The sequence below is a fragment of the Tenrec ecaudatus genome, unplaced genomic scaffold (assembly GCF_050624435.1).
Source record: "Tenrec ecaudatus isolate mTenEca1 unplaced genomic scaffold, mTenEca1.hap1 Scaffold_523, whole genome shotgun sequence".
NCBI classification, from domain to species: domain Eukaryota; kingdom Metazoa; phylum Chordata; class Mammalia; order Afrosoricida; family Tenrecidae; genus Tenrec; species Tenrec ecaudatus.
The window spans coordinates 236,249-260,229 of record NW_027459437.1 but is presented as its reverse complement, the minus strand read 5'-3'; the positions used below and the strand labels follow the sequence as shown (position 1 = coordinate 260,229).

Below are 23,981 nucleotides of genomic sequence, written 5' to 3'. Positions count from 1 at the left end.
ATTGTACTTTCCAAATCTACCTGACATTCCATTTGCACTTGCTAGACACCCATTCACAGTCAAAGATGAAGATGCTCCGGAGACAGTTCAAGAAGTGTTCATTGAACTCATTAACAGTGAGTCAGCACAAACTGATTTCGCTACAATGCCAGTTACAAAATTCTGGATCAAGTGTTGGCAGTCATATACCTATCTGAGACCATCTTCTTCCATTTCCAACAACATATCTGTGAAACAGGGCTTTCCAGCTTTTTGGTTATCAAGTCTAAATACCAAAGTAGACTTCGTTGTGCTCTTGCAAAGACTGAGAACTTCTGATCTGGTGAGAAGGAAGGTTTCTCAGCATTTGCACGCACGCTGGCTTTTTATGCATACAGTCGCAAAATGTAGCAATGCAGTTTATTATCATTATATTAAAGACTGTTAACCATGCTACACCATGCTTCAAGACAAAATTTCATTTATTTGTAATCAAAAATAAATATTTCACAATACATAATTACATATTGTTTTTGTGATTAATCACCATGCTTTCATTATGTTCAATTTGTAACAAAGAAAATGCATCCTGCATATCAGATATTTATATTACAATTCTTAACAGTAGCAAAATTACATTCATGAAGTAGCAAAGAAAATAATTTTATGGTGTGGGTTCTCCACAACATAACATGAGGAACTGTATGAAAGGGTCATGGCATTTGAAAGGCTGAGAACCACTACTATTGGACAAGGGCTAACTGGCCGTTTTGGATTTCTGAGATCATAAAACTTTTCAGGATCATCTTACTCCGAAAGAGTAGCTGGCAGTTTTTAACTGAGGACCATGCAGCTAGTAGCCCATTGTATAATCCACTACACCATCAGAGCTTCTAGGTATAGAATCTCTTCCCTTTCTTTTTCAACTTTTCAGAAAGATGCTGGGATCTGAATCAGAATTGCATTATAATTATAGATCACTTGTGGTGTGTTTGATATTTTCACAAAGTAAAATTCCCTATTAAAGAGTATGGCTAATTTTTCACTTTATGTCTTATGGTATCCTGTAGTACTGTTTTTAAGGTTTTCTTTGTACAGATGTTTGTTTTTCTGCCCAGGTTTTTTCCATTTTATCTTATAGGTGGCTCTTGTAAATGGTATTATTTTCTTGAATTCCTTTCCAGAGCGTTCTCTGTTGGTACACGGAATCCAAATGGACTTTTCTATATTGACCTATGGCCTGTGAAATTGCTGAACATTTCATTTGGATGCAATGATTTTCTTGTAGGGCCTTGGATTGTCCATGTTTAGAGTGATACCATCTCCAATTACAGTTTTACATCTTTGCTACCATTGTCAGCTTTTATTAGACACTTGTTGATCAATAACTGCCATAAAGACTTGCAGCATATTATTAAATAAAAGTGGTATTAAATGGTATCCTTATCAGGTGCCAATATGTAAAGGGAAAAATTTAATTAACTATGCATCAAGCAAAATGTTTGTCATTGGCATTGCATTTTGCTGTTTAAGTCAAATTAAATCATGTCACTCTCATAGAAATGTTAGAGAAAAAAAAGAATGAAACACATATGGGTCCTGCTTCCTTCTCACAGTTGTCAAGTTTGAGCTTAGTTGCAGTTACTGTGATGTTCTATGTTGTTGAAGTTCATCCTTTTTTCAATGATATTTTGCTTTATCAAGCATGATGTCCTTTAATGGACAGATCTCTCAACAAATTTCTAATATACTTAAAATGAAATTTTCATAGTATCCATTTATGACAAGCATTATAATTGTACAACTTCTAAGCTACAATTGACAGTGCATCAAACTATCAAGTTCTTCACTAGCACTATAATTAAAATGCATCATTTTACTTTTAAACAGCCTCATTCATTTTTCAACTTTCAGTGGCATATGAGACAATTAAAAATAAAATAGCTTGGATCTGGTAAATATTAGTTCTCAAATAGACACTGCTTTTTAAATGTTTAAAGAGGTCCTGGGAAACAAATATGCCCAGGGAAACACATCACTTGTCTATGGCTTCTGTGTATATTGATTGAGGTCCAAGTGAAATGAAATCCTTGACAACTTCAATGATATCTCCATTTTTCATGGTAATTTGTATTGGTCCTATAGTGAGGATTTTGGTTTTCTTTCATCGAGCTGTATTCTGTAGTTAAGGCACCAGTCTCTGATCTTCATCAGTACGTTTTTCAAGTCAGACTACCTTATGGCATGCAGTATTAAGGCATCTTCACACTACAGGGAATTAATAAGGCTTTCACAAATATTATTTCCGTGCTCTTCTATATTTAGGACAACTTCTTAGATTACTTTCTTTTTTTAACATTTTATTACTCATACAACTCTTATCACAATTCATACGTATACATACATCAATTGTATAAAGCACATCTGTACATTCTTTGTCCTCATCATTTTCAAAGCATTTGCTCTCCATTTAAGCCCTTTGCATCAGATCCTCTTTTTTCCCCTCCCTCCCTGCTACCCCTACCTCATGAGCCCTTAATAATTTTTAAATTATTATTTTGTCATATCTTGCCCTATCCAGCGTCTCCCTTCACCCCTTTTCTGTTGTCCCTCAGGGAGGAGGTCACATGTAGATCCTTGTAATCGGTTTCCCCTTTCCAGCCCACTCACCCTCTACCCTCCCAGTATCGCACCTCACACTCCTGGTCCTGAAGGTATCATCCACCCTGGATTCCCTGTGCCTCCAGCTCCTATATGCACCAGTGTACAACCTCTGCTCTATCAAGGTAGATTTCAGATCATGATAGTTGGGGGGTGGGGTGGAGGAAGCATTTAGGAACTGGAGGAAAGTTGTATACTTCATTGGTGCTACATCGCACCCTGACTGACTCATCTCCTCCCCTAGACTCCTCTGTGAGGGGATCTCCAGTGGCCGACAAATGGGCTTTGGGTCTCCACTCTACACTTCCTCCTTCATTCACGATGTTAAGTTTTTGGGTTTTTTTTATGATGATGCCTTATTCCTGATACCTTTGGCACCTCGTGATCACACAAGCTGGTGTGCTTCTTCCGTGTGGGCTTTATTGCTTCTGAGCTAGATGGCCGCTTGCTCACCTTCAAGGCTTTAAGACCCCAGACACTATCTCTTTTGATAGCCGGGCATCATCAGATTCCTTCGCCACGTTTGCTTATGCACCCGTTTGTCCTCGACAATCGTATCATGGAGCTGTGCAGCCAATGATATGATTTTTTGCTCTTTGATACCTGAAAACTGATCCCTTCGGGACCACGTGATCACACAAGCTGATGTGCTCTTCCATGTGGGCTTTGTTGCTTCTGAGCTAGATGGCCACTTGTGCACTTTCAAGGCTTTAAGACCCCAGACGCTATCTCTTTTGATAGCCGGGCACCATCAACTTTCTTCATATTTACTTGTTCAAATGCTTTGGCTTCAGCAATTGTGTCGGGAGGGTGAGGATCATAGAATGACAATTTAATAGAAGAAACTATTCATGTATTGAGGGAGTGCTTCAGTAGAGGCCCAAGGTCCTTCTGCCACCTTAATACTAAACCTATAAATATAGACACATAGATCTATTTCCCCATCCTCATATATATATTTGCATGTACATGTCTTTGTCTAGACCTCTACAAATGCACTTTGCCTCCTAGTTCTTTCCTCTATTTCCCTTGACTTTCCTCCTGCCCCACTATCATGCTCCATCCCCACCTGGCTTACAGCTATACCTCTTCTTTAAGTAACCTTGCCCTTATCATTCCCTACCAGGCCAGCCACTCCCCACCTCGCCACCAATTTGAATCCCATGTTGCTCCCTTGTCCCTGGGTTTGTTAACACCACTTCTTTACGGCCAATCTCCCCCTATCCCAGGTACCCCCAGAACTGTCGGTCCCTTTGTTTTTCCTCCAGATAGTTCATCCAGCCTGTCTCATGTAGACAAACCTGTGGAGATAATAACATGCACAAAAATAAGACAGAGGAAAACAAAGCAACAGTATACAGCCAGACAACAAAACAACAAAAAAACCACTGACAAAGAACAAAACAAAACACATCAAGATAGAAAAGCTTGTAGTTAGTTCAAGGTTCGTTTGTTGGCCTTTAGGAGTGTTTTCCAGTCCAGTCTATATGGGCACCACGCCCTGGCCCCAAATCCACTTTCAGCATTCCCTGGGGACCTTGCCACTCCATTCCCTTGCTGTTCCGCTGAACTCTCCCAGTGATTTGCCTCAGTGTGGTCGGATCAGGTCAGGTGCAATCCGCACACTGTGTCTCTGATGCTTTCTCCGGTAGCGCCATTGGTCACTGAGGGGTATCATGTCTTATAGTGGGGGCCATGTTGTCCTCTCTGTGGACTGGCTGCTCTAATCAGGAACATCATCCTCACGGCCTGGTGGGCAAGTCTGTGCTCCACTCTCTCCTCCTCCCCTTCATCTGCGCCCGTGTGCTCTGATCCGATATATCCTTCTGCCCGAGCTGTAGAATCAATGTCGTCCTTTGAAACAAATTCTTCTTGGGGGAGGGGCAGGAATCCACTTAATTTTTGGTGTTGGGGCCAGCCTCCCAGACCTCTTCACTGGTTCCCTACTCCACTCCGGAATGCTGCATTCACACCTCGCGGCACTGGGTGGAAGTCTGGTCCCACTTTCCCTGTGGAGATATAAACAATACCCTCCCCTTGGGTGGGTTAGTGCCCCATGCCCCAGCTCACCTTTTCTTCCTTATATTCATCCTTTTATTTTTCTTTCCCCACCTCCTCCCCAGTTGTCTACTATGTGCATCCCTGGTTTTGATCTGGTCTCTGCCATACTACACAGTCTTCAACCCAAAAATGTTAGTATATAGTAACTTTTTCCCCTATGCCACATTAGCATTTTTTTTAATATTTGCCTCAGCAGGATCATGTTTTACTTTTCCTTTTGTACCTGACTTACTTCACTTAGCATGATTTCCTCCAGTTCCTCCCAAGCCGGTATGTGCATCATAGTTGAGTTTCTTTCCCTGTGATCTATCTTTCTCAGAGTGGTGTGTTGAAGTCACCTACTATAATTGTCGGGTCTGTGATTTTTTCTTAATCTTTTGGAGTGTTTGGTTGACATATTCAGCTGGTCTCTCATTCAGGGAATATATGTTTACAATGCTTAGTGGTTCATTGTCTATGATTCCCTTGAGCATTAGATAGTATCCTTCCTTATCTCTTTTTATGGTTTGTACTTTGAGGTCAATTTATTCCGAGATTAGGATTGCAACCCCTGCTTTTTTTGTATTGCTGTGTACTTGGTAGGTCCTTCTCCAGCCTTTGATTCTCAGCCTATTTTTGTCTGTAGCCTTGAGATGTGTCTCCTGTAGGCAGCAAATGGATGGGTTGTGTTTTCTAAGCCATTCTGCTAGTCTCAGTCTTTTAATGCCTGAGTTCAGGCCACTGATTTCAGGGTTATTATCTCCATCTGTGGACTCTGTGATGCCATTTTATACCTTTTGTGTTGGGAGTTTTCCTACTTTCCTTTCTCATTAGTGTGTGTTTTTTGTGTGTATCATTCTTGACTTCTTTCCATCCTTAAACCAATGCTATCTTGGGGTCTCTTTTCTCCTTGTTGTGCTCTGGGTGAAGTTGTTCTATGTATTGGTCTCTTATTTGTGCTTGGTGAGTGTTGTTCATCTGCCCATACTGAGTCGGCGAGGATCTTTTGTAAGGCTGGGTTTGTTGTAATGTAATTTTTGAGTTTTTCCTTGTCTGGGAAGACTTTTACTTCTCCATCGATCTTGATCGATAATTTGGCTGGGTAGATATTCTTGGATTTGCGTTGTTTTCCTTCAATTTTTGGAGTAATGTTACTCCACTCTCTCCTTTTTTTCATAGTTTCTGCTGATAGGTCTGAGCATATCCTTATGTGGGAACCTTTATATGTGACTGCTTGTTTTTCCCTGGCTGCTGTCATGATTTTCTCCTTTTCCTCAAAGTTGGATAGTTTAACTATTATGTGCCTTGGTGATTTCATCTTGGGGTCCTGTCATGCTGGTGTTCTTTCAGCCTCCTGGATGGTTGCCTGGTTTTCATTCATTAGGCTGGGCAAGTTTTCCTCCAAGAATTCTCTCGCTATTGTAGCAGATGATTCTTTGTTGTGTCTTCCTCCGGTAGGCCAATAATTCTAATGTTCTGCTTCATAGCATCAGACATAGCTCTTAGGTTTTCTTCAGCTTCTCTGATGCTCTTGTTAGATTTTTGTTCACGTTTATTAAAGTCTGCTTGGCTGTCCTCCAAGACATGATAGGGTTCTCTGATTCCTCCAATCAATTTTCAAGGAACATGATTGTGCTATTGTTTTTCATTATCTCCTCGCTAAGCTCCTGTATCGTTTCATCCTTTTTCTGTATTGTTTCCCTCATATCCTGCATGGCTCCAAGCAGCATTCTGAGTTTCTTTGAGTGGCATCTCAATGTCTGCTTCTTCTATGTATGTTGTTATGTTCAGGTCATCTTCTGCCTTTGTCTTTTTTTCTCCTGTTTTTTTCGTTGAAGTCGTTAGGGGTGATGGCTTTTTGCGTTGAGTTATTTTAGAGGGACCAGGTGCCATTTTCTAGTCTCTCTCTGGAAGACTTACAGGAATGCTTCTTCGAACTGCCTACAGCTGATTTTGCTATGGTATTAACCTACCACTTTATCTTCCTGTGGCTTCCCTATCAGGGGAGTACCCCAGATGGCAGGTCGGCTGCCTGCCCCAGTGTTGCACAGGCTGGGCTGATGTTCCTGTTATTGGTTTGAATGTTGAAAAGTGTTGGCTGAGCTGCCTTATGTCCCCAGGTACTCAGGCAGGAACTCCCTGGTGAGAAGTCTGAGGAGTATCCCCTAGAGAGCAAGCAGGCCTTTCCCTAGCCTTTGGCTATCTAAGCAGGGTGGAGCTCACCTAGCTGGGTGTGGCCAAGGCGCAAATGCCCTAGGGCAATGGGAGTGCCCCATATGTCTGCAATGGAGCATGAGAGAGCAGGGTAGGAATAAAGAGCAGGGGGAGAAAAATTAAAATGTTAGACTAGACTCTGCAGGGGTATAGGGAAGTGAGGGAAGCAAAAGCAACTATGTAGCTGAGTCCCACTCCCTGCCTGTGGAGCTACAAGGGCTTACTCCCTGCCCCAAGCCCCAGCTGCTATCCACAGCTGAGCCCCAAGAGTCACAAGAAAGCTGCTGAGCAGCCCCCAAAGAAGTGGGGGGACACAGAGCAGAGATGTTAACAGATGCAGCAGTGTAGCTGAACCCTGATCCCTGCCTGTTGGGCTGTGGGGTGTTGGGTTTAGTCCCTGCTCAGACCACAAGCTGTGGCCATGACATGAAAAAGCTCCTGTGCAGCCCTCCACGGCTGTGTTGGAATAGAGAGCAGAGATATAAACAGAAGCAACAATGTAGCTGAACCCTGATCCCTGCTGGTGGAGCTGCCAGGGTCCTGTCCCTGCCCTGAGGCAGGCAGGGGAAAACTGTGGCTGTGTTTAGACCAAGCCCTGCTACAGGCTCCAAATGGCCCCGGCTCCCGCAGATACATTGGCTGGGCTCCAAATGGTCCGGGCTCCAGCAGTTACAGTGGCTGGGCTAAGGTCAAGCCCCCGGCGGCTTCCAGTGATGTAAGCCAAAACCCACAGCCCTTCAAAACCCAGTGGATATGCGCCTACTTATCTTTATGATGCACCTCCTGAGATCCAGCAGCGTTGAATTTCCCTCTAAGCAACTCTCCTGGGCTGGATTCTGCAGAGTCCCCCTGGCATGTGTCACTACGTTGCCATCGTCCTGTGGGCTCGAACTGATAGTCCTTAAATTGGGGATAGGATTTAGTGCAAGCCCCAAACCCATTCCTTGATCTATTACTTTATTACCTTTTATTTGATAAAATTAAAATTATTTAACTTGGCAACCACTGTATAGGTCATATTGTTCCATAGTTCAATTCTGTCCAAACGAATTGTGCAATTTCTTGCATACTCATACATGTTTTCCAAATGATAGGGTTCCTTCCTAGACTTCTTGAAATCATCTCCCTTTTTTCTCCTCCACCCTACAAGCACCCTAAAACCTTGTTATGCTTTCTTTCCCTGTGGGCACAACATCCCTAGGTTTCATTTTCTGAAAAATAACCAAACAAATAACACTGCTTCAAGATGGTGAGCTCCAATGGCGGCACACCTGTGAGAAACAGCCTAATGTAGATGAGTATAAGCAGACTGCAACAGAACAGCCACACAGTTGCCAGGATAATACGTCTTAACACAGCACACTTGCTGTACCAAGACTTGTTTGTTAGACAACCAATAGTAGACAGCTCTTGGTACAGCTATTTTCTTCAACCCCAGACACCATGTGTTTTCCAGCTTAATTCCTCAGGTTACAGTGAGTCTGGGGTAGAATCCAGTTCCCCCAGTGGAGTTCCCATTTGGGGATCCCACAGAAGCAGCTCTGCAGCATGACTTGTACTCTGAGAGTCAGGATTCAGTTTCCCACTGTTCTGTGACATCTGACCTGGCTTCGCAGGTAACCCCAGAGTCCTAAGTCAGCTCTGCTCTCCGAGTGCAAGTCATGAAATACCCTCCCTACCTGTTGATCCGAAGAGCACCTGCAGTCTCTCCTTACTCCACTTGGCTGTCAGCTCTCCTTTCCCACACCCGAGCAGACACGCACTTACGTTCACCCAAAATTGACTGTTCCATCTCCCCTCTTCAGTCCTGCCCACGCCCTACCATCACTAAGCCTCACCCCTTTGAGAGGGCCACCACCCTCTCCAGGGGACCTCACCCCAGATCCATATTGCTACTACTCAGCATCCTGCCCCCTTTCCCCCACCAATGGATCCCAGCTATCAGGAGATCAGGAAGTGTCCTCTGGCCAAATGACCTCCACTATACTTACCTTGACCAGAGGATTTGTGGTTCATGGCACTGGTCCAGCTCTTTCCCAGGCGATCTAGCTCCTAGCCAGAGGGCCTGATGACGTGCAAACTTGAGCTTGTGCCCTTTCTGCGACTTTTTCCAAGTGGAGTGAACTTAAATAGCATTTGTCCTTTTGTGCTTGACTAACTTCACTAAGCATGTCTTCCAGATCCTTCCACGACTTGAAGTGTTTCAATGCTGCTTTTTAGGGATTCATATTATTTGTGTGTTTACATCAGTTGTTTTTTTTGTTTTTTTAATGTATCCACTTTTCTCTTGATGGGAATTTAGGCTGTTTCCAGCTTCGTGCTATTGTGAACTGTGCTGCAATGATCATGGGGGAACACATGTCTGTTCGTCATCTCTTTCTTATTTCTTTGGGGTATATGCCCAGTAATGGTATTGGTGAGTCAGATGGTAGTTCAATTTCCATATGTTTTAGGTATCGCCATATCTCCTTCTATAGTGGCTGTACATATTTACATGACTACTAGCAGTTGTACAAAAGTCCTTATCCCACCAGACCCTGTCCACCCTTTATTGTTCTGTTATGTTTTGTTTTTAAATTGGGATACATTACTGGGCTTTAGTTGGTATCACATTGTTGTTTTGATTTCCAATTCCTGAATGACTACAGACCTAGAACATTTCCACATGTGTTTATTAGCCATTTATCTATCATCTTGTATGAATTGTTTGTTCAGGTCTTTAGCCCATCTTATCAAAAGTTTTTTTCTTGCTATAACCTTGTAAAATTCTGTGGATCTTAATCATTAGTCTTTTATATGATGTGTCATTACTAAATATCCTTTTCCAGTCTGTGGGCTCTCTTTTTACTCTTTTATTAAATAAACTCTATTGATTTACACAAGTGTTTTCTTTTTCATAGGTCCCATTCATCTATGTTACCTTCTATGGAGTATGTTTCTTTTGTTAATTCTGCCAACCCATGTATTCCCTGGACTAATGATCCTGCTAGCTCTGGATTTTACATGTAGGTGTTTAATCCACCTGGAGTTATTTTAGTACATAGAATGAGATATTTCATTTCATTCTTCTGCAGGTGGTTATCCAGATTTTCCAGCACCATTTATTGAGGAGGGCACCTGCTTCCCATTTAATGTCTTTTGGGCCAATGTAAAAATCAATTGTATGTGGATGTTTTTATTGTTGGGTTTTCTGTCCTGATTCATTGACCTGAGAATATTGGTCTTTTAAAATAAATTTATATGCTGTTGGATTCTATTGACCAGGGCTTTGTTGAGGATTTGGGCATCTATATTCATGAGAGATACCAGTCTGTATTTCCAGAGGTTATTGTGGTTTGGGGCAAGGGAGGAGTATAACCAATCCACTACAGTCCCTTATGTACCCTGTGAATTATTTTTAGAAGAGTGCACTTTTATTGTGCTTATAACAGTGGTTTCCTAAACAGCTCAGAATTATCTGCTGTTTATGCGTGGTCCTGGGGTGTCAATTTTCTATTACAATGAATGGCCCAGGGAGGAGTGTACATTCAGAAGTGGATCAGGCTACAGTCTGGGCACCAGTTCTGAAAGGTACCTGGCCTGTGCAGGACAAGTGCCGGAAAGCTGGAAATACCAGGTCCTATTTCTACTAGCACGGTGAGGCATTTTGTGATTCCTTTCTCAAAGCAATATAGAAACACCTCCACCGACACCTAGCCCTGCACCTGGCAGATTCCAAGCACTCCTGTTTCCCCAGTGCTGAGACTCTCTCCACGTGGCCTGATCTAATCATCTGCAGGAAGGAGCTGGGCATAGCTAGGGATTATCACCAGTGGGAGCTCTCCTCCCTCTGCAGACCTTGTGGTTCACCATCAAGCCTCCAGTTGTCTCTGCAGGCTTCTGTGGGATGATCCTGAAGTACCAACAGTTCGGCCGGGAGTTGCCACAGCACCTGCAAGGGAAGCAAAGCACAGGAAGGTGCTGTGAACTCCGACGGCATGATTGAGAGCACAGCTGTGCTCTCTGTGGATAAACCAATTTAAAGGACACCTGGTATTATATCCCAGGCCCCAACCCAGCTACCTACCTGCAAATTTGGCAATCCCACAGCAGTGAGCTGTTCACAGGGCCGATCCAACACTTAGCTTTCCTTTTAAATATATTTTTTCACTTGCTTTGCTTCAATTTAAAGGTAGATGTACAAAAATAGCCTTATTCTTCCTTCCAATAGTATCCCCCTCTATTGTAATGTAAGGTCAACTTAACAGCATGAATCTGTTAAACCATTGTCTGCGGTCCCCAGCAAAAGCACAGTTTACCAACAAATACTGCATGCAACAGTACTTTGCACACACAGAGAAGAGATGGAGCTGGCTCATCAGTAACGGGTCTCACTACCCCCAGCCAGCAGTCTCACTTTGCGGCCAGTGCAGGGATGTTGTTTTGTAAGCATCCTTCGTTTGAGCTGCTAAAAGAACAGTGTTCCCTCCTCACCAGCAAAGATGACAAAATAGGGCTGTGCTATGAGGGAGAATCTACTGGAAGGCAGGGAGTTAGTTTTGTCGTCGTCGTTTGTATTCCTTGTAATATATTTAACAATCAGTTTGGGGAATGTTAGCATGTGTTCAACCAAAGGTAGAAGGGGCAGGCTGTAGGACACCAGACCTAAAGAGTATGTTTGAACACAGAAGCCCCTGGAAAGGCAGTGATCCAGCAAGGTCACCACATCCCAGGAGCCAGACTGACATAATTGATCCTAAACACAACTGGTTCAGTCCTGGACTCCAGGGAAGGACAGAAGAGTACACTTGGACTGCCTTCTTCCTCAACTTGCAATTCCTTTTGGGTTCACCTCAGATGTATTTTGCAATTGGGGGTAATTCTCTTGAGTTTTGTTATGTGTCTTTCTGTTTAACAGTATACGAACCCAGAATTGATAAATGTATAGAGGCAGCAAGACAAACAAGGATTTCTTGGAGATACAGTGGGGCAATGGGTGGGGTAAAAGGGAGCCGATATTAAAAAGTTCAAGAAAGATGTTTTCCTCCTGCTTGATGTGATGGAACAGTGGGATGATATGATATCTATGTTACTATGGGTAGACTAGAGAAACAAATTCATAGACACTCACGTCCTTGAGAAATAGCTTTATGTACAAGAGAACTCAAATATCAAGAAAACATCCCAGCCCAGTCCAGATCAATTCCTTAAGTCCAATCTTAGACCATATGTCCGATACGTATTTTTAAAGTCTTCTTCAGACTCACAAAACACATGCAATGATGCCAAATGCAGCAAGAGCACAGGCCAGTGGGTGGGAAGTCTTCTGGATCTGGTGGCATTGTAAGCATCTCAGCGCTCGCATGGGTCCACGTGATTTCTCCAGCTGAGAGCACTCACATAGTTCCACATGTCTTGTCAGCTGCAATGTCTCCCAGGAAGTCAACAGAAAGAGACAGAGAGAGACAGACTCCTACATTCAAGGAGGAATGAAGGAGTTCCCAGAATCCTCAGGAGGCCACTCCAACACAGAGGCCACATTGGCTATGATCTGATTAACTGGCTAGACTCCACCCCTTCACTCTTAATCCTGTGAAATTGACAAATGATTATATGACGACCACAGCTAACTATAAGATGGTTTGGGCAAAAAACAAATAATCAAATAAAATAATAAACATAGACTATTTCATTATGAAATTTTTTATTGTAAATTCAGTTATTGGTTTATATCACAATCCCTTTCCTGTTCAATATTTTAAAGTTTTTGAAATATTGTACTGGCAAGAATTTCTGTCCGTTTGCAGCTATGTGTGCAAAACTTTCTGTCATGTATTGGAACATATTTTTCTCATGAAACATGCAACAAAATACTATTTGCAACATTCTTCTCAGGTGTAGTTCAGTGGCATTAGAGTATTGTTTTCAACAATTAAAAACATCTGCAAAATTTCCCATCAAACATAACAGAAAACCACCCCCAAAATAATTCTGACTAGAAACTTTCCCCTTAACATCAAATAATTAACTAAAACGTTCCAGTTTCAATTATTTTGAATAGAAGCCTGATTTAAATACTTCCCCGTTCCTCTGTAAAGAAGGCAGCCTAAATCCTGTAGAATATCTTTGTCTTTGAGCCAGATTTTCTTTACCAGTATTTTTTGTGGCGTACATCTCAATATCAAAATCTGTATAAAGAGCTATGTCTGTAGATCATACTTCCTTTCACTGTATCCAGCTCACAGTGTTTGCAACTTGTAGCACTCTCTACCTCTAAAGCTTTTCCCACTGAGGGACCAGAGGTAAAAATAACCTCAGGGAGAAAGTTGACTTGCAGGGGTGCTTAGGCCCCACAGGAGCCTGGATACAGACTGCAGTTAGAGCTGCTGTGCTGACCACTATGGTAGCTCCAGTGCCCGTGTTTGGAAATCTGCAGAGACAACTCCAGGTAACACTCCTGACCAACAATCTGAATGCTTATGACCAGAGAAAATGTTACTGTGTGCCCCACAGAAGTTGGAAGACTGTGTAAGCCCAGGAAACACCTCTCCTGTATGTGATGGGTTGCTGTCAGCAGGGGGCTCAGAATACCCATCACCCACAGAGGGTACTAATCCATGGGAAGAAATATGACCTTCTTAAGACTTCTGTGGGTTCCTGTTTCCCCACAAATAACCTTGTTGGTAGGAAACACTTTTTTTCCAATATTAAACATGGACTATAACGCAGTATATTTTATCCTTTCCCAAATATTCTGAAATGTTATAGGGGAAAGGAGTTTTAGGGAGACATATACTTGTTTCCCTACGTGGTCAAAGGAATGAAAAGATTCAGGTAGGCCTAGTCTTGATTCCATTGCATGGTAAGCATAGAGATTGTCTTTAATTTCACCAGATCATCTGTGTACTTCTGATGGTAATAGATGTAAAGCTACATTAAACTTAAAATCTGCACAGATGTCCGCATGATTGGTAGAGTGAAGACCTCAAAGAGAGGGCTGTGTTCTCTCAAGGACTCCACCAGCATCACTTTTCTAGTGTGAGTCCCAGAGGCAGGGGCCCCATTCAGCCCTTTCCACCTTTACATACCATGCACCTCCCACACGCAAATGCCTGACAAGAACCCAAATAAAACCACAACATGCAAGGACTTAAATTCATAATCCTTCTCACCTGGAGAGCATTTTCTGGGTGTCACGAATCTTATCCACATGAACATGAAGCATGTGTGGGTTTTCTTCTTTCTGGCAACTCAGGGTGGTGAGTGGTTCAGGGAGTCAGACATGAAGTCTGGGAGTGAAGAATCGGGGCACATGACTCACTGGGTTTCTCTCTATCCCCAGCTGTATAGGCCCAGGTGCAGGTACAAGAGTCAGGCCCTGGACTAGTGAGGCCCTCACAGACCCTATCTCTCACTTGTGCGGTCTCTAGATTGTCTTTAACCAGCTATCATGTGACCTGGGTCCACCGGGCTCCAGGAAAGGATCTGGAGTGGATTGGGATAATATGGGAGAATGGGGGGCACAAACTATAATCTAGCTCTCCAGTACTGAGTCAGCATCACCAGGGATACATCCCAGAACCAGGTTAATTTAAAACTGAGCTCTGTGAATCCTGACGTCACGGCCATGTATTACTGTGCAAGTTACACAGTGATGGGAACTCAGTGTGAGCCCAGACACAAACTCAGTTTCAGCAGAGACAAGGGAATGAAGGCAGTGAGGCTTTCCTCTCAGAAGCTGTGGTTTCCCCACCTTGTCAGCACTTCTCCAGGGACTACCGTGTATAGTCTAGGGAACCTTCATGCATCTGAGGAAGAACATGCACTCTGTGGAAGTCTGGAAGGTCATCTGTCGCCAAGATGGTGGGCCATGTCAGTAGAGGGACAGCAACACAGAACACGGGTACCCATATGGTAAGTCACAACTGTCCGTTCACACACTTGGCCCAGGCCAAACTCCAGCACCTCTTCCTTTGTTTTGAAAGCTTTGTTACACTAACTCCAATGAAAGTTTTTCTTGTTGAAAATTTCTCATGATTAACGAGATCTGATGTCCACATATAAGATGTTCCACATTTAATTCATGCAAAGGGCTTTTTTCCTTTTGTCAAATCTCTGATGTGCTGTAAGGCATTGTGTCTGGCTGAAAGCTTTTCCACATTCATCACATATATGGGGTTTCTCTCCAGTATGAGTTCACTGATGAACAGTAAGAGAAGCCATCCAGATAAAGGCTTTTCCACATTCATGACATACATGGGGTTTCTCCCGAGTGTGAATTAGCTGATGAACAGTGAGAGAAATCTTCTGGATAAAGCCTTTGCCACATATATAGGGTTTTACTCCTGTGAATTTTTATATGAGTTTTGAGATTTCCTTTACGAATGAAGCTTTTGCCACATTCACTACATTTATGTGGTTTCTCTCCACTATGAGTTTGCTGATTAATAGTGAGAGCAGTCTTCTGGATAAAGCCTTTTCCACATTCACCACATACATGGGGGTTTTCTCCAGTATGAGTTCGCTGATGAACAGTAACTTTACTCTTTCTGATAAAAGCTTTTCCACATTGACTACACACATGGGGTTTCTCTCCAGTATGAGTTCGCTGATGAACAGTGAGAGCATGCTTCCGAATAAAGGCTTTTCCACATTCACCACATACATGGGGTTTCTCTCCAGTATGGGTTCACTGATGAACGGTGAGAACATTCTTCGTGAGAAAGGTTTTTCCACATTGACCACATACATAGGATTTCTCACCAGTATGAGTTCGCTGATAAACAGTAAATTTACTCTTCTGGCTAAAGCCTTTGCCATATTCACCACATACATGGGGTTTCTCTCCAGTATGAGTTCGCTGATGAACAGTGAGAAGAGTCTTCCTGATAAAGGCTTTTCCATATTCACCACATATGTGGGGTTTCTCTCCAGTATGAGTTTGCTGATGAGCAGTGAGATCACTCTTCCTAGTGAAGCCTTTCCCACATTCACTGCATACATAGGACATTCCTGCCACATGAGGTTCCTGATGTCCCTTGAGGTATGATACACTGTGAAAATTTTTCCCACATTGCAAGCATTTTCCTAGCTTTTGTCCTTCATGACTTTTTTGATAATGTTCATTGAGTTTGAACATTTTCTTGAATATTTGCCCACACTGACTGCATTCGTAGGTCTTATCTAGTATACCAATAATCTGGTGTTCATAGAACACAGAGTCTTCAATGAAGGTTGTTCCACATTTATCGCCTGTGTGTAGTTTCTCAATTTCATCAGACTCCTGATGCTGAATGCACTGTGACTTCATGAACCTGGGTGGTTCACACTCAGGGAATTTCATTTCAGTATTAAATTGCTCTTGTTCACTGTGGAGAAAAGTTTTCTCATCTTCTGTATTTTGTTGCTTCTGTTCTGATTTAATTCCAGAATGATTAAATCTGATTTTACATTTTTTTCATGTAATCCAAACATCTCATAAGTTTCCTTTGGAGGAAAATTATTTTTATGCTGAGAATATGTATTACATTTGTAGCACCATTCCATTCTGTCAATGCATCTTTCACATTGCAAGTGCTCAAGCAAATGATCATCATCTTTCTGGATTTCTATAAAAGAACACAACATTGACTCTTTTAAATATCTTGGTTTTCAATGGACCCCATAAAATACACATTGATATAAAGTAGATCTTTAGTGACAACCCTCTTTTATGACTATAAATAAAACACTATGCTTAATGTTTATTGCCCATTGGACGAAATACAATCATGTAAACAATTCAAATGGTAAAAATAGTTACTATAGAAATCAGGTTGGATATGAAAGTGATAAATGGACACAGGTTTGATATTTGCTTAAAGAGGTACATGAATACATACAACAAACATAACAGAAGGAAGACATGAGACCAATAGACCACAGGAGTGATATGACTTGCTAATTCCATTTGGTAGAGGTTAAATGTATTCATTTAATCAATCTTTACTGAAAGACAACTAAGTGCTAGATAAAGTTGGGAATGCGAAACATGGCGAATATTCTACTTGGGAGAAAACCATTTTTACAGGTATATATGAAAGGGATTATGGTACAGAAACACATTCCTTATGTTTGTGGAGCCTGTATTTTAGCTCACAGCACTCCTCTTACAGTGCTGTCCTGTGGTGGCGTGCAGGTTGCTGTGATGCCAGAAGCACTGCCACCCAGTGTTTCAAATACAAGCAGGACCACCCATGGTGCACAGGTCTTAGTGGATTCTCCAGAAATAGGGACTGGGAGGAAGATCTGGTGATCGACTTCTGGAACATGAACCCCTCAGGTTTAATGGCAATGAAATAACACTGAACAAGTACTAAATCCTCAAAGTACAGTCAACCATAATGATGTAGATGGAGGAAAAGCTTTGGGGACCTTCAGTGCTTGACATGGCATGACTGAAAATGAGAAAAAATAGCTGCTAATATCCTCTAGTAAATGGAAAATGGCATACATGCAATATTGTCATGAAAAATTGCAAGTTGTCAAAACAAAATGGAATGGTAAAAATTGATAGTGTATGCATTATTCAACTTTAATAGACTGGTACTGGCTATTTTTAATTAGATAATCAAGTGGTTTATAAGGCTGAGATCGACAAATTCAAGAAGACTGGCATCATATTCATTATCCAAAAGCACACTGCAATATCTTCCCTGATGTATAATTTTGTCAGTGGTAGGCTAATATTCATATGCCTGCAAGCAAGACCAGTTAGTACAAGTGTTATTCAGTTTTGTGCACCAATTAAAGCAAACATAGAAGCATTCACAAAGTTGGAGAAGAGTCCCAGTCACATACTCTTAGTTAAATATCATCGCCACACTATCCTTTCATTGTAGTGCCACCTTAATGATACCTCATACAAGCGCATGGCTAATTACTATCTGCCAGCTGCTTTAACGACAAGAGCAGACATGTTGTTGTTATTGTTCTCCCCGCTCAGGAGACAATTACTCCACTCCACCTACCCTCAGCACTGGTCTTAAGTTGCTCATCCAATTATTTCAGGGATCCCGAGGCTAAAGATCCTGCCTACCTTGTTAGGTAGCTAGGTGTCTGCCTGTGTTTGTGTGGGAGGCGGGGGAGCTGCATGCCCTGAGATTATATAAATTGGTGAAAGAATGCAAAGCCTTTTTATTTCTGCCCTTCAATTACACACCAGTCCTTTAGGACCCATCCAGTGGGCATTTAAGAGAAAGAGATAATTGATTCCTTAAGTGACAGCAACAAAGGGAACCTGATTGCTTTCAAAGCTAGGCATCTTTCAGCTGAGAAGCAAGAAGTCAGGCACCTGTAGCAGCTGTATACTAACATCTTCCTGGAGGGCAGTTGGGGGGAAATCTCTGTCTGGAGATTGCTCATTAGCAGTTCTAGCTTTGGGACTTGTGGGGGTTTTCTTCCAACACTAGAACTGGTCTTCCAAGCCCTGTGGTCAGGAGTACAGATATAAGGCTGCTGCTCACACTTTCATCCAGGTTCTGTTTACCACCACAATAATGAAATTGAGGGGAGAAGGGATAAAGGAGAGCTGATATCAAGGAATTAAAGAAGAAAAAGTTTTCAAACTGTGGTAGCTATTGTACAGGACTGCTCCATGTAATTGAACTATGGGAAGTTATGATATCTATAAGAGCTCCCAATAAAATATTTAAAAATATATATTGAAATTTTCACATGAATTTTTCAGCCTGACATTGATCAACCAAACAATCATACACACTGATAAGTGTAAAATTTGGGGAAAGTAGCAGTAGTTGGAAAATGTGACCTTAGTAACAGAAATGACACACAGGTTCACTGATAACATTTTGAGACTAATGATGAATTCATAGCAAATTCCTTATTAAACACCAGAAATGGAAACTACACATATGGATTTTCCGGAATGGAACAAATGAAAATCAAATCAACCACATCTACAGAAAGAAATGGTGGAGAAGCTTATAAGTCAAAACACGCCCAGGGGTTAACTGTGGAACAGATCATAAATTGCTCAAATCCAAGTAGAAGCTAGCCAAAGTAGCTAGAGCACAGCTTAGAGACTATGTAAAGAATAAACATGAGGAATAAAAGTCTGACTGAAGACTAATGACAGAGACCAGATGAGATGTGGGATGACATGAAAGGCAACTTACACATGGAAACCAAAAGGCTACTCAAGAGACAGAAAAGAAAAGAGAGCAATATTGAATGTACTATGCATTGTTTGAATAACAGCAATAAAACCTATTGGAATATACTGCAAAAATGTTCTTTAGAAGCAGCAACAGTCATCTTTCGTGTATTGGACCTGTTAAGAAGGGGTGGGCCTAAGGAAGGGACACTACATAGTAAGAAATATATAGCAGACATTGCTTAATTAAAAAAAAAACATGCCCTTTCCACTTACAAAAATTATTGGAGGAACAGACAACTTAAAAAAATCTTACAGGTAGAAAAAAATGTAAGGTACAGTGCTAAAGTATACTTTAAGCTGATAATTTTCTTGCTAGGAAGATGATTTTAGATACCTGGAAACAACAGAAGTCATAAATATATTTCACCAAAAGGAGTAAAATATGGGGAAATATGTCTGTTAAAGAATTCCAACAGAGAAGGCAAATTGACCATCTCTCTAAGAAAACAGAAAGAACTGACATCACCTGCATGAAGAAAACTTTAAAGGAACAGGACACCAAATGAGAATATGGACACCAAATCTTTAGAGAAACTCCAAGGGGGGAAGCTAAGGAAGCACAAAGGAGACCCGTTTATGGTGGGAGCTCAAGATGCAAGATGGTGCTGCATACTGCAAATGGATATCCATTCTTACTCAGTAGGGGAGGAATGTGCTGTATTCAGAGGACAGTTACTAATTCAGAGTTCTCTGTTTGGAGAGAAGCGTGCAAGACAGATTTTCATAGTAAAGTGGAAACATAAAAGAAGGGAAAATTTCAGAATGTTAAAGAAAATTATGGAAGCAAACACACTTAGTGTAAAACAAGAAAATGGAAATCTAATCTCATAAGAGCTACAGGTGTACTTCCCTCAACATCTTGGACAAGTGAACTCTCACATACAAAGTAGCACACACTTTTATGCATTTTCTGACACCTTTCATAGATATGAGGCCTTCTCCCTGTTCAATCAACTACCCCAGCCAATTCCCCTTAAGGTGTTTTGACCATGCATCTGAGAAAATTCCACTATAGCTTGCTTCTAATACCAAACACAGTTCTCTTGTTCCAATTGAGAGAAAGCTTCTGGGGTGACAATTAGATAACCTGTTTAAGGGAAATTACAGAATCTTGGACACACCAAAATTAACGTAAAGTTTGTAAAGACTGCAGTTTTGTATTTCTAGAAAAATAATGTTCAAAGGAACAAAGTAAATAGCATTCTTTCAAGGGTAGAAGACCTAACCCACTAACCTAGGATGAGAAAATGCAATGAGAATCTACCTCTTTGAGAATACCACAAACACCGCAAAGTTTTTAACATATAAGACAGGAAAAGCCAGTGACGAGGTCAATGACTTGAGAATTCTCCTCACCAATGGAAACCAGGTTGTGATAGTTCTCCAACATCACATCCTGATATAGGGTTTTCTGAGCAGAGTTCAGGAGCTACAATTCCTTCCGGGTGAACTTTACAGCCACATCGTTGAATGTCAGTGGTTCCTGTAGTAAGAGGGGTCTACTTAATGAAGTATTTTCCATTTGAAGATTTAAAAAAAATATATCTTACAGTAAAAAAAGGAAAACAATAATAAAAACTATTGTGGTAGTTCATTCCATAATGCGTCATTAACTGAGGACTTGGTACAAAATATTTTACCTTATTTCTACATTCACGACCATCAGCCGAGAAAACTAGCCCTAATTTTAGAAAGATCTCCAGTGTTCTGAGAAATAAATGTTTTCAAATACATTCTCCAGGTCAAATACTGTGCCCCCACAATAGCTAGCTCCACATTAAGGAGCAGGCTTAAAGGAGCTCCCATAGTAGAGGAATCATTTCTGTACCTGGCTACTTCACTATGCCTGAAGGTTATCTGTATATCTGAGCAATCAGGTTCTAGAGCCAGCCCAACATAAATGTAGCAAACACCTGGGGAGGGCACAGGGCCGGTTTGAAGTCAACTAACACTAGGTCAAGATGGTAACTCAGCATCTTGCTTGTTTAGAATTTTACCCGCTTATGATATGACCCATTAACTATGTACATGCTAACTGCATGACACGAACGCCTTATGGAAAGACCTGTAAGCTCCATTATATATACCCACTGGAAAATATATTCACTCTCTCAGGCCTGACATGGGAAGAGAGCCCCTGTGTCCAGCTGTCTGCTCTCTGTCTTTTAATATTTTCACAATTGCAATGTCACTCCTGAGGATCACTTTTGGAGTGTTGGGGACCCCAGTGCCTGAAAATAATGCACCCACTCTTAACATTAGAATTTTGAGTTCCAGTGACATTATCTGAATGTTCTAGAAATAGCTCAGCTTTATAATCACACAAGGTAGATAAAGACCTATTTGTTATTAAATGGCATTAGGGTTTCTACCAGCATCACCATTATTAGAGGCTCGGTACCTTCAGTGGCAATAAGTACTGGGAACAGTGCAGATGGGGGAGGTCAAACATACCTCAACTCTCCAACACTTTTTGTCAACTCTAAAACAAGTCAATCCTTCCACACCACTCTGTCTCACTTCTGGGTTTGATAATCTGTTGCTGTGGTCACACAACACTCAATAGATCAAAGTGGTCTATTAATGAACAAGGTACAACTCGGGATCAGGAACAAGAAGCTATAAGTCAGAACCAAGATCAGAATGTTCATAGACATTATCTCCCTTACTGAGTGCAGAACAACTTTCTAAGCTCTTAAAGGCCACCTTAGGACAAGCTCCTCTTGACAACCTTAGGACAAATTCTCCTCAGCCACCTTTGGAGTGAATTATCTTAACTTTAATTGCAAGGTCCTCTTGAACTTGCCATCTTTCACCACATGCTCTCCAAGGCGCCCCCAGCCTAATTCTGCTGGGTGGATCTCTGGAGCCTTCCTAATCTTGCCTAGGCAGGGAAGATGCTGGGTTGGCCCAAGAAGCCAACATATTAAGAGGGAGAGAGAGAACTGCCTGCAGGCATGGTTTGAGAGGAGACAGTGAGGCATTATCCTGTCATCTGAGCTGTTGATTTGGGTTTATTAGCCCCTGCAGCCACACAGTTCAGAATGAACCCATGGATTAGGGATTTGCAGCTTCCAAAAAATTAATGTGGCATTTCCTTGAATGGCAACTATGAGCTGCCTGTGTGACCTGACTTGAGAGCTTCCTCCACTCTATGAGCCATTAGCTTGCTGTCTGACCTTCCAATTTGGGTTCCTCAGCCCCTGCAACCTATTAGCTGACGAGATTCAACAACTTCTCTTTGTGAGGCAGTGGACTGTGGTCTGACCTGATGATCTGGTTCATCAGCGTTTATAAACAAATCAATGAGGAAAAACCTACAGACTGATTCCTGACCTTTATATAGATCTGGAACTCACCAGCTTCCACATCTTGAAGAGCGATTTATTTACTTGATGACTTTTGAGTTTTGTGAGATGTTGCTGAGCAAATCATGGACCATCTTGAACCTCTACCACATAGGGATGGGTCTACTGCTGCTCCTGCAAAATGAACTGTACTATTCATGGGTCAAGAGCTGCACCAATGGAGACAATGACCAGGGCAGAAGGGACAGAGTGACAGAGCCAATGGTGTCAGGTCCAGAAAGGGCTTTTCAGCCAAGAAAGTGGGACAGGCAGGCAAGATCAAGAAGAGGATATCCAAAAGTAGTTGAGAGGACCATATAAAGATGGAACTAAGAAATGAGCCTATCTTTAGAAGGAAAAATGTCTGATAGGGGACAGGGAAAACAGGCCTTCCCTGAAGAAGAGCAAATGTGCCTACATGGTTCTTTAATATGAAAGTCAATGTGTAGCCTACTAATTCTGATACCAAATTATACTCTGTTACTGAGTAAAACTTGTACCTGTGACTCTGGACTGTAATTAGTCCATGGCCACTGCAAAAAAAAAAAAAAAAAAAAGAATAAGCTGAGTAGGAGAGGAGTGTGGCAAAGATACTGGTGTCAGACTGGAAAACCATTGGAGGGTACAGGTCTGTCTAAGCTCTGCCTCATATGAATCAGAGCTGATGTTGACAGTTAATTCTCTCTCCTGCATCTCTAGTTAGAGGAGGTGAGATGCTGTCTCATTTTTAAACCACTAATGCAACAAGACCCATTTTAGATGCATTGATGAGAATGCTGCTGTGTGGGAGAGTATTTAACATATCACCTTCAGAAATAAGCATTAAAGAAAGTTACTCAAACAAAAATCCCATGGACTACTGAACTCTCCTAAAGAAGTGATTTTATTTCTCCTTAAAAACCATGTATAGCATATAATTTGAAAGATATGCTGGCCATAGAATAATAAATTATGAGCTGGAAGATAATGTTATCCAAAGAATCCTCAGTGCTATATTATGTTCAATGTCAATAGTTTATTGTTAATCCTATGATCAATATATTCCTAATCTTCTCCAGCCAAATGTTGAAATCAGAGTAAAAGTTTAGCTCTAAGTTCTACTATTTCAAATTTCTGCTTTTCCAATGAACTGAATCAGTATTATACAGGCTCCTACAATTCCAGTAGAAAATACAGAAAAGGATAAAACACATCAGAAGCACCTGAGCCTTGGCCATTTTCTTTAGTCCTTAGGACACTACAGGCAACTGGGATGCTCTGTCTTATCTGGATCAGCTCTAATGATGCTCACAAATTTCAATCTCTCGTGAGGAAATCCCAAAAGTAATAATACAAGGCACTCTTCCTCCTTCCTCTAAGCTGCTGGTGATGCACCATCGGCAGGCTGATGGGAGAATACAGTGTAACACATAACCAATAGGTCCAGGTGCTGTTACTGTTCTTTCCTTCTTCTAAACACCCAAAGTCCCCAATACTGTTAACGGTGCCCTTATTGAGTAATGGGAAACATGCTTATACCATGAGCAATAAAATCTAAAACTCAT

General features: G+C 41.6%; 1 long non-coding RNA gene across 2 annotated transcripts in view; it reads right to left on the bottom strand.

Moving 5' to 3' along the window:
• Positions 1–531: 531 nt before the first annotated feature.
• Positions 532–23,981, bottom strand: part of LOC142436643 (uncharacterized) — an 80,234-nt gene continuing 56,784 nt past the window's right edge. Inside the window, exons 5-7 of one of the 2 annotated variants that reach the window (XR_012782053.1) lie at positions 20,447–20,573; positions 10,732–10,825; positions 532–4,649 (exon numbers count right to left, since the gene is read on the bottom strand). This is a non-coding gene — a long non-coding RNA (uncharacterized LOC142436643). Of the gene's footprint in view, positions 4,650–10,731; positions 10,826–15,391; positions 16,482–20,446; positions 20,574–23,981 lie in introns of those variants that run through there. The other variant, XR_012782052.1, reaches the window with a different exon arrangement.